General features: G+C 40.2%; 1 protein-coding gene across 1 annotated transcript in view; it reads right to left on the reverse strand.

The window, feature by feature from the left end:
• MYO6 (myosin VI) overlaps positions 1-8,800 on the reverse strand; it is a 190,440-nt gene extending 181,640 nt beyond the window's left edge. Inside the window, exon 1 of the mRNA XM_025200086.1 lies at positions 8,780-8,800. The gene's annotated coding sequence lies outside the window, so the exon portion shown is untranslated. The remainder of the gene's footprint in view (positions 1-8,779) is intronic.
• Positions 8,801-8,855: the final 55 nt, after the last annotated feature.

The following is an 8,855-nucleotide window of genomic DNA, read 5'->3' on the forward strand; positions in this document are numbered from 1 at the left end:
CCCCCGTCATTTCGGATCTGGTTCCCCCCATGCTGCTTCAGCTGCAGGCCTGTGCACCCCCCGCCCCCACCTCCCAGGACTTCCAGGGGTGGGGGCTGGGGGGGAGCTTGTAGGCAACGGCCGGCTGTGTGCTTCCACCAGTAACCCCTACTCCACTTTCCAATCCCCTCCCTCCCCTCTTCCCCACTGCCTCCCCCTCCCTGCTGGCTGTTGTCCCCACTGTCATGGCGGCGCTCCACCATGTGTCTGTGTGTGCAGAGCACTCTGATTTGTTGCTGAGACAACCGATCAGAGTGCAACTAAAGTGTTATGGACAGACAGACAGACTAAGGGTTTTATAATATTAGACTAGAATTAAAACCAGCCATCTATAAATACTGGACATAGGCTGAAGGAAAATTTGGAGAACTCTGCAAATTCAAGACAACCTGCTGCCACCCTCAGACTTGAGGATAAACGTCTGTTCTCATGTTTTAAGATGCAAGGAAATAAAAGGTTGGACTACAGACCTGTTTCTGTCTCTAATCAATAGCCTACCTAGAAGGTTACCTGTAATCTAGGTAATACAATACTTTAATAATTAGATTCCATACATGGAAAATTATAACAAAAAGTCACAACATTTCCATGTAGAGAATGTAATTATTTAAGGGGGACGGGAGTAGTCTTAAATTCAAGGTCGTCTTGGATTCACGTAAATATGGTAATTTAAGTAAAATGCCTTGCTGGTCAGCATATATATTATACATATATCTATACTGCTTTTGATGCATAAATACCTGGTCTCTCCCCAGGAAGAACTCCATCACAGCATGCAGACATACTCTCAAAATCTGCTCTCATGCATGAAGCATTATTCAAGTTTCAATTTCAGACCTAAATCCTGCCTTCAGATACAACTTTGCAAACTGAGTTGAAAGTAAACTTCCTATTTTGTGAACCTTGGCAGCAATGTGATAGTCATGTTGGTATCCCATTGTAGGATCAGTGCATAGCTTCATAGAACTCAGGGGCTAGAAGGGACCTCATGAGATCACCAGGTCCAGCCTCCCTGCACCTGGGCAGGAAAGACTGCTGGGACCAGATGACCCCATAGGTACTAGTAGTCATTCTGTTCCTCTGACCTACCTAATCAGTTCTTATGAAAAAGTTGGCTGTTGAAATCTACAAGAATCTCAGTCTCAGAGAAATAGCTTGATTCCAGCACAGAGCAGATAAGGACAGTAGAGGAATAATGCAACATGAACATGTGTTCCCACAAATCAATGCACAGCTGGCAGAACTCATTTTAGAAAATAAACAAATAAAGCCAGGAGGTCAAAAAGTGGGACTAACAGATCTCATTTAATACACAAATCAAAAGGAAATGAAAGTACTAGAAAAGAGAAGGTATAACAGCTTGATCCTTCTGGAAGCCACCTATCCATATTTTTTCAGCTCTCCAGCAGAAACATACAATATTTGAGAGGGAATTTCTCAAGTCTCAAAAGACTTCAAACTAACTTCATATAATTTCATGAATACAAGAGAGATTTTAGTCCTAAAGTAACTTTCAATACTAGAAAAAGTTATATAAACATGCAAATCCCTTATTCATTTCATTTTCTCTCTCTCTCTCCCTCTCAAGTCTAAGTTAAAAAAAAAAATCACACCTAAAGAATATATTTTTATCTTTATTACCAGCAAATAAAATTTTAAGTCTGATTTGTATTCCCTTATTTATGTTGCTTATTTCTGAATTTATTCATAGATTCATAGAATTTCTTTCCTCTTGGGCAACAAAAATTATCCAATACTACAAAAAACAGCAAAGTAAGATTAAAAAGATTAAAAAGAGCGTTCAGAGATGATTTCCAAAATAAAAGTTTAAAATGCCTGCTTTAATATTCTTTTTTATATGATTTTTAGTTAGGTGCTGAGTACCTTTTAAAGCTTCCCTGGAAGCATACTACAATGCATATGCATAACATTACCTCCCTGCTTTAAGAAAGCAAGCAAACAGTGCTTGTCTACACTAAACAGCTACACCAATTCACAGTTCAATAGAAAAGCACAGGTTTTACAGAACAGTTGGGCCTTTATGGCTAGGGACAGAAATAACGCATAAGCCAGTATAAGTGACTGGAAACCAGTTCAAATCTGTAACATAAAAGAAGTTCAGTGCACATAAATCACTTTTAAAATGGCCAAAACTAGTTTAAAATAAACTGGATAGATGTAGTATCAGACTTAACTGATTTAGGTTAAATCGGTTTTTTGAACTTCAGTCCCAGATCCCCTCCAGATTCAAGTTAGCTCACAGCCCCCAAGCATCCCAGGGTGCTTTACACCACCCCTGCAACCTCCCCTCTTGCAGGATGGGTGGGCTAGCCTTGGCCCAACCCATCTGCTCCAGCCAAGCAGGGAGGTCTGCTTTAGCACCCCCAGCTTCTGGCCTGGGCCACTGCAGGCATGTGGCTGCATTTCCAAAATCAAAATGTTTATTCACTTGCTTATTGGTTCAATGTATGCGATTTATACTAACCTATGAAGACTGAACTGTTTCAGCCTCAGGATTTTTGACTGCCTGTACTTAGTCAAAGCGCTTCAGAGCATCTACATAAATAAGCGGCTATTGATAGCAAGTTCAGCATGTCTATGTTTAACAATCCTCCAACTGAGGAGACTAAGGAATTTGAGAAGTTTTCAAAGGATGCATAAGATACGAACACATATCATTCTTAGAAACAAAGAGCAGTCTTTGACAGAAATACAGGTGTTAGTTCTGTGCTAGAATGAGCTAGAAAATAATGCAATTTTGTTGGTAAGGCTCTGGACAGAGACAAAGACTACCTGTGTTTTTACTCCTGGCTCTGTCATTTTACTCCTGGTTGTGTCCCCCTGGACAATCAGTTTCTTTGTTAGCCATTTACCCTTTCACTTTTGGATTGTATTTTTTATTAAAAATGGGAAGCTCTTCAAAACAGAGCCTGTCTCTTAGTAGTAGTAGTCCCTTCAGAAGGGACTTAAGAATAAAGTGGGTAAAAAAAACAAACCACTATTCAGAACTATGCAAGCTCTCATTAAAATGGCTTCTATACTGCCTCAGCAGACATTACCCAGTTTTCCTTCCATTCAATATTAAATAAAACTAGAAAAACCAATCTAGCTCCAGCCAAAATCAATGGGATTTTTTTTTAATGTCTGCGAAGTTGGATTAGCTCCGAAACAGACAAATACTACAATGCAGTCACTACTGTGACTACAGCTCCCACAGTGAGCTAGCATGGGTACTGCTTGTCATGCAGCCCCAGGAGCATGATGCTCAACACAGGCTAACAAACCACACATTTTGTAACTTTACTGGAAAAGATGTGCATCTCATTCTAATACAGGTAGTACCAAAGTTACACTCTAGCAATACCTTTGGTAATTAGCTCAAAGCTACTTCAAGTAGGTCAACACAAGCTGCAATCACAGGAATGACCACAACATAGACATGGTTTAATGCAACCACTGGGACAATTTGATCCAAAAACAGCAGTCAATAATATTTCCTGGTGGCAGGCCAGAAAGGCCTACCTCAGGTCCAAGACTGGCTAGAATCAGGGCCTGGCAACTGCTGCTGCTTCAGCCTGCTGTGGCTTCCATGTCTGACTGTGGTACAGCATGGAAAAGCTCCCTGACGTGGCACAGTGCAGTGCAACATGGCACAGGTGAAGACCTCCACCCAGGAAGGCCACCAATGCCTCAGCAACACAGGATGGATGCAATGGTTCCATGGGCTGGATTTAGCTCATGGTCCATAAACAGTTGAACATTGATCTACAGCAATGTGTAATCTAAAACAATTTGGCTGGATTATTTCTATTGATATTATTCAGAGGAGATGAAAGAAGTGAAAAATTCATAAATCATTATATGTTTATATTTATGAACACAATAAAATTAATCCAATTGGAAATAAAAAATCCAAGAATGTAAAGCTTTGCCTTGCTATTAAAAAAATTTCTGAATTTATGAAATCCTGACCATTAAAAATTGAAAACTGCTTAGCCCGTCATGTCTGGGTTTTTTAGGCTTGCATATAAATCACTTCCTCCACAGACCTTTAATTCACAAGGAATTCCATTCTGTGTGCTCATGATACACACTCACAACTGACACTGCCTTACATCAGCATCTCAGAAACAGACACATTCAGTAGGCAGCCAAGAATGCTGACTGTCAGTCAAATCAAACAGAAAAAGTTGTCTGGTCATTTCAAATAAGTGGAATGCAAAACCCAATCTCACATTTTAACATATACAAGTTTAAACAAGGTACAGATTAGTTTTGAAGCGTGTGCATCTATTTAAATAGAGCTAAATAAAGTCACAATGGCTCCAAACTGACTATTAAAACTGTATATCTTTTAAAGTTTTTTCCATTTTTCTTAAAATTAGACATATTACAGATTTACATAATCTTTAAAAATACCTTTACCACATATTACGCATCCCAAAATAAGATATACACTTTGTTTTTGAAAGGCAGAATGAAGGGGAGGGTGGAAGATTTCCTTGTAGTATGTAACCAAGTAGCAGCAGCTGGTGAGCAGAGCCTCCTCATTGTTCTACTCCCTGTGGATCAATGTGGACTTTACTTTCACTTTGCCCTGGTAAATGGCAGAAACTGCTCTGAGTGCATTTCTCACATACAAAGCTCATACCAATTTACAGTAGCTGGGGGGCGGGATTGTAAAAAAAGATGCCATATGGAAGAATATAGAGTATATAAAAACAAAACAGCTGCTCTTTATCCAACTGTAGCTCTTTAAACAATACACACTATAGTACGTAGCAAAAATATGAGTAAACTTATCAGTCTGTTTTGACCTTTCTGATCTTTGCTGATTTACATGATACCATGGCCCCAATCCTGTGTTGTGCAGGTTGCAGTGGAGGCACCAAGCCACCCCAACAGTACACAACACAGCAAGGATGGCCAACCTACATGTGCCACAAGTGGCATTCAGCAGATCAGGAAGAGGACAGGCAGCACAGAGGCAAACAGGGCAGCAAGCAGAAAGCAAATAAGGCTGGGAACAAGCAAAAAGCAGAGCAGCAGACTGAGTAGGGGAAGATGATAATAAATACAAGTCAATTAAAGACACTGTGGGAATTCCATTTATTCTGAATACTAAAGTAACTTTTCCTGGACACACTAGGTACTGAATCATAGACGTGCAGGACTGGAAGCAACTTCAAAGCAAACAAACTAGTCCAACACCTTCCTATGCCAAGACTGGATTAAGTAGTTTTTGACCATCTCACAGATGTTTTTCTTGTCTGTTCTTAAAAACCTCCAAGGAAGAGGCTCTACCACATCCTGTTTCAAGGAATCTCCGCTCTAGCAGTTAGAAAGTTATTTTCTCCTTCTAATGTCCAACTTAATCGTTTGCTTTATACTAACCTGATATATTCACATCTTCCTAGAAGCCAAGGAGAACAACTGATCATCACTTTTAAATAATCTTTCAAAATAAAAATAGTTATGTCATTATTTTCTAAACTAAAAAAATCCCATGTCCTTCAGCCTTCCCTCACACGTCACACTTCCAAACCTCTTATCATTCTTGCTGCCCTCCTCTAGAGTCCCTCCAATTCATCTACATCTTAAAGGGCGATGCTCAGAAGTGGCTACACAGTATTCTAGCTAAAGCCAAAATAATAATCTCCTAATTATCTCTTTCAGGTAGGCACTCCTGTTAACAATTTTGAGATTTATTACCTCTTTCAATGCATGATGTATTCTAACCCTTAGATTTTTTTTCTGCTGTGCTGCTGCCTAGCTATTTTGATTTAGTTCTTTTGATATAGCTTTCCTTTGCATTTTTTATTGAATTTAATATGGCAGATTTTGAACCATTTCTCTAACCTACAGAGATCATTGTGAATAATGATCCTGTTCTTGAAATCTCTCCCAGCGTGGTGCCATCTTCAGGTTTAAACATACTCTTTAATCCAGGTGTTGGCAAGGTTTTGCAGCAGGTAGACGAGTGGGAGAGACTTTAACCGAGCTTAGCTCTGAGTCTACGTTGCTTCAAAGCCAACCCATACCATGCCACCAGTCAGAGCTACTGCTTCCACCTGCCAGTTAGACAAAGCCCCACACTGCAGAAATGCTGCTGAAGTCTCCCACGTCCGGGTAAAATGGCCCCATAGCTCAGACCCAGTCTTCAGAATGCAGGGTTCCCAACTCTAGTCTATTATCCCAGTCATTTGTGAAAATAATAAATAAAACTGAGACAAGGCAGGCTCTCCAGAATATCACTTGAAATACCCTTCTGTTTTAGGGAGATTATTCATTAAAAGCAATTTTCCAACTGAGCGTATACCCACCTCATCTAGGCATAATTCCTTAGCCTGCCTGTAAGAATGTCAAATGGGATAGTATCAAAAGCCTTGTTAAAAACTTAAGATAAAAAGATACTAGATACAATTATTTAATATAAATTGGATGTACAAGTTATAATTTTAACCAGAGACTATCAAACTATATAGTATTGTCTTTATTCTTAGTGTAGTCAGTCATTCTCAAGATTTTTATGTTTCACAAAGCTGCTACTATAGTTCTATAAAATGTAATTAGTTAACCTATTTCTGTTTTTAAAAAAAAAGTGTACTGAAAGATACGGTCAAGTTAAAATTTATATTTTTACCATGGTAAAAATACTTTCAGGGATTAGTAAATGTTTACTTTTCAATATTTTTATTTTGCATTTATGCCAGTCTATACAATGAAGTCAAATAAGTCAACTAGTTTCACTTTTGTCTACAATCACTCCATTCTCACATCTTAGGCAAACAATGTAAAGATGTGTCGCAATGCTCATCAAATACCACTTTGTTTTGAAAATATTCCAGAAGCTTTAAACACACAGCTTAAAGAAGAAAAGCAACACGTTTTCCCTTTTTTTTCCCCTTGAAAAATAACTGTACGCTGAATTTGACCTGAGAATTTAACCTCTTTACATCCTGTTAATTTGTGACATTTGCAACAAAGCAAAACTAGGCTCTATTGTCAACCTTTGTACTCTGATTGCTGCAGACTGAGTTCATAGACCATTTTACAGCCTAATAACTTCAGCTAAACAAAGAGAAATTAGATCGCATGGAAAGTTATTTTCCTTCCTGACCTACCCAAGGCACCAATTTTAAAATTATGACATACACATACGCGCCGTGGTCAGAAACAAAAGGGCTGCTGCATACCAGCAACAGCCCGTAAACTATGCGAGAGGTAGAAAACACCCTTTCATTTAATCTGTGCTGTCCATTAATTTAGCCACAACAAAGTTTTACAGGTTTCTGGTATCATAGGACTTACTGCTTAGGAATGCATCTGTCATATAGCATGTAAACATTAATGATACCCAAGACATGTTGGGCACTGAACATAAGGCATAAGGCAAAGAACCTTCACACAAAACCTTTCCCTGCTTGACAATTATTTAAAAATGAAGTGCTTAGAAATTAAGTTTTCAATGGGATTAAAAAAAAAAAATTATACTCCCCAACCCCCACAGTAGCATCTTCAGCTCCTGAAGGGGAGACAACAAACCACTGAAAACTCATGCAACTTTAACATCAGCCTATGTTAATGCTATCTGTGTGAGGGGAAGGTTCTCCCAAAGCACCGTAGCAAGGAATTGTCATCTTAGATGACACTGGGTGAGTCTACACGCACGCTTTAATGTGCCGTAGTTTATTTTATTGCACATTAAAGTGCCATGTACAAAAAAGCGCAATAACACTAATGCGCAGTAAAATAGACAACTGCATTAAATATCACTTTAAGAATGTCTGCGTTCGATACAGTGCCTCTGGTTAGCCTAACACGCATTTATTTAGTACCTCACATTGGAGGTACGGTACTAAATTTAATGCGCATTAGGAAAAGCACATTAACGCGCACACAGACGCTCCAGCAGCATCATGGAGAAGTTGTCGTCTTTTAGATGACAAAGAGTCAGAGAAGCAGGGCTGGAAGGGACCTCCAGAGGTCATCTAATCCAGTGGTTCGCAACCTTTTTTGTACCAGGATCCATTTGTTAACACCGATATCCAGTCCCAACCCAGTGCCCCTCACTCCCAACCCAGTGCTCCCCTGCCCCCAGGTCCCAGCTCCCCCAGTGTGTGGGGGAGGGGGATGTGGGGGTAAGGGGTGCCCCAAGCAGCCCCTTGCAGAGTGAAACTCTGCCAACCTGCAAGGGAAAAGCTAGTTTCCCCCGATTTTCTCCTTGAAAGAAGAATCCTTTCTGAAAGTATGTTGATCCATTATTCTTGTGACCCATTTTTGGGTCGTGACCCACAGGTTGAGAAACTCAGGCTGATCATCTCACCCCTGCCTGAGGCAGGATCATCCCTGCCCAGACCATCCCACACAAGCCATCATCTGAACGCCACAGAATGCTGCTGTCAAGGCAGGCAAGGGTCCCCAGATAGATGCGGTCTCTTTTATTAGACAGACCAACTCCAAAGTCGGAAAAAGGTTCTTTACAAGCTTTGCCAACTTTCAGGCTTGCAAAGAACCATTTTTCCAGCTTTGGAGTTGGTCTAATAAAAGAGATCACATCTACCCAAGCAACCTTGCCTGCCTCTGTCCTTAAGACCCAGGAGGGTACAACCAACAACCCTGCTGTGAAGGCAGGCAGGATACCGGCCTCCCGCAGTAAGGAAGTTCTGATGATGATAATTACTACTAGTATTATTAATTAAATACGTGTTATGAAGTTAATTATCATCGTCCCACTTACCTAGCAGAGAAGGAGGTGGTGAACAGTCACCGGAGGGCGGCTCCCGGGGGTCCCCAGGGAGGCCCTGCACCCCTGA

The sequence above is a fragment of the Alligator sinensis genome, unplaced genomic scaffold (genome assembly GCF_000455745.1).
Source record: "Alligator sinensis unplaced genomic scaffold, ASM45574v1 scaffold37_1, whole genome shotgun sequence".
Lineage (NCBI taxonomy): Eukaryota > Metazoa > Chordata > Crocodylia > Alligatoridae > Alligator > Alligator sinensis.